The sequence below is a fragment of the Sarcophilus harrisii genome, chromosome 1 (genome assembly GCF_902635505.1).
Source record: "Sarcophilus harrisii chromosome 1, mSarHar1.11, whole genome shotgun sequence".
NCBI classification, from domain to species: domain Eukaryota; kingdom Metazoa; phylum Chordata; class Mammalia; order Dasyuromorphia; family Dasyuridae; genus Sarcophilus; species Sarcophilus harrisii.
This window is the reverse complement of record NC_045426.1, coordinates 625771219-625773874: the sequence shown is the minus strand read 5'-3', so window position 1 is coordinate 625773874 and position 2656 is coordinate 625771219. Positions and strand designations below refer to the sequence as shown.

The 2656-nt window shown below is 46.7% G+C and overlaps 1 pseudogene; it reads left to right on the top strand.

Annotated features, from left to right (window-relative positions):
* The first annotated feature begins 355 nt into the window (after nt 1-355).
* Nucleotides 356-2221, top strand: LOC100928868 (annotated as a pseudogene).
* The last annotated feature ends 435 nt before the right edge of the window (nt 2222-2656 follow it).

The following is a 2656-nucleotide window of genomic DNA, read 5'->3' as shown; positions in this document are numbered from 1 at the left end:
AGGAGCAGGGTTCTTTTTCAGAACTGACCTGGATCCCAGCCCTACAGAAGAACTCATGCAGCAGACAGACTGTATTCAGATACAAACTGGGCATTATCAGTGCTATACAGGAATTGAGCCTACTCCCTAAAGAGCAAGGTGGTAAAGAGGAGAGAATGTCCTTCGAGGTTCTGGGAGGAGAAAATGAATGGACATTTGTTCTTGTTCATTTTTTTTTCATTACTATCTTCATAGAAATATCCCTTTGTAAAAATTAATAGATGATAAGTAGCAAAATAGGATTGGGGGACAGGGCAGGCGACCGAGGGAGAGACAGACAGATCATGAGAGAACCAGGGAGGAAGGAGAGAAAATGATGTCCCTGAACTACGGTCAAGTTGTATCCCAGCAGAATTACAGGGCTTATGCAGCCCAGCCAGATCAAGGATATACACAGAACACCCAGGCGTATGGGAAACGAAGTTACAGGATCCATGGGCAACCTAAGATCTCAGCTATACACAGGTTCAGACAAGGGTAATGTGTGAGCAAGAGTGCCTATGGACAGCCTCCAATAAGTTATACTGCACCTCAAGCTTATAGTCAGCCTGGCCCAGGATATGGGACAGGAGCCTAAAATACCAACACTGCTTCCTACGCAGCTCTGTGTGTGCATGTGGCACTAGCCGGCTTACCCCCCACCTATGGGCAGCGGCCAGCAGTCGCCCCCGCACCTGTGAGAGCCCAGAATGGTAGCAAGCCGGCTGAGACTAGTCAGCCTCCCTCTAGTCCAGCAGGCTACAGCCAACCCAGACAGAGCAACTACAATTACTCACAGGTGTCGGGCAGCTACCCCATGCAGCCAGCCACCACAACTCTGTCCTAGCCTCTAACCAGCTATTCCTCCACGCAGCCAACTAATTACGATCAAAGCAGTTACTCCCGGCAGAATACTTAAGCGCAGCAGAGTAGCTATGGACAGCAGAGTAGCATGGTCCACAGAGCAGCTATGGGCAGCAGCCCCCGACTGGTTATTCCCCCAAAACTGGATCCGACAGTCAGGCTCCCAGTCAATATAGCCAACAGAGCAGCAGCTACAAGCAGCAAAGTGCGTTCCGGCAGGACATCCCAGTAGCATGGGTGTATGTGGGCAGGAGTCTGGCTTTTCTCGACCTGGAGAAAACCGCAGCATGAGTGACGCTGATAACTGGGGCAGGGAGAGAGGGGGATTTGATCATGAAGGTCTGAGCAGAGGTGGGCTGGAGGAGGAGGAAGACTCCATGGAATGGGAACTGGAGAGCTCTGTGACTTTCAGAAGCCTGGTGGACCTATGGAAGAAGGACCAGACCTTGCCTTAACCCTCCCCCCTCCCATAGATCTAGATGAAGACTCCAAAATCAGTGCAATTTATGTACAAGGACTGAATGAAAATGTGCTTGTTGATGAGCTGGCAGACTTTTTCAAATAGTGTGGGGTTGTCAAGATGAACAAAAAGATGGGACAGCCCATGATAAACATTTACTTAGATAACAGGAAAAATCCAAAGGAGATGCTTCAGTGTCTTATAATGATCTATCTATTCCAAAGGCTGCAGTAGAATGGTTTGACGGGAAACATTTCCAAGAGAGCAAACTTAGTGTCTCTGGCTTGAAGAAGCTTCCAATGAACAGAATGTGAAGTATTGCCATCCTGTGAAGGCATAAGGATGCCTCCCCCTTTGGAGAGGGCCTGGAGGGCCAGGAGGATCCATGGGTTAATGAGAGGCAAAGGAGGAGACAGGGGAAGACTAGCAGTTCCCAGTAAACTCATCAGGAGGGGGAAGCATTCAGCTCAGAGCAGGAGATTGTTAGTGCTAGGACACTGGAAATCAGAATTTTCCTTGGAGAATGCTGTAATCAGCATAAGGCCCCTAAACCAGAGGGATTTCTTCCCCCACCCTTTCCACCTCCAGGTGGTGATCGTGGCAGAGGTGGCCCTAGTGGCAGGAGGGGTGACAGAGGTAGTCTCATGGACAGTGGAGGGCCTGGCTGTATGTTCAGAGGAGGTCGAGCTGGAGACAGGTGGCTTTCGGGGAGGCAGAGGAAAGGATAGAGGAGGTTTTGGTAGAAGAAGAAGAGGAGGACCTGGAGGTCACCCCAGATCTCTCATGGAACAAATGGGAGGCAGGAGAGGAGGACATGGAGGATCCATAAAAACAAATAAAGGTAAGCGCCATCAGGAGCTCAGAAACCAACCCTACTAGACGCAAAAATTCTACAGAGCGGCATTTAATGCCAGATTTATTTTTAAAACCAGAAAATGTTTTAAATATATTATTATGTTGGCCACATTATGTTTTTTAGTATTTTTCACCATTTGTGGAGAAATATTAAAACAAGTTGAATGGTAGTACCCTGAATTTTTTTTCCCTTCATTTAAGATAGTTGTTAAAAAAAGACTAATAAACCAAAAAGAAACCATTGTTGTGAGCAGGCTCAAATATCATTGTGTGGAGACACAGGGGGAGAACTAACTGTAACAATGCTAATGATTACATTTTTGTTTTTTTTTAATAAAATTCCAAATGTTTATAAACATAAAAAATAGGATTGGGGTACTAATCACTGATCCCTAACAACACAGGCAACACAGTTAGTGGAAGCTTCAGTTGATAATGATGTTTATCCTTCCTTTTCAA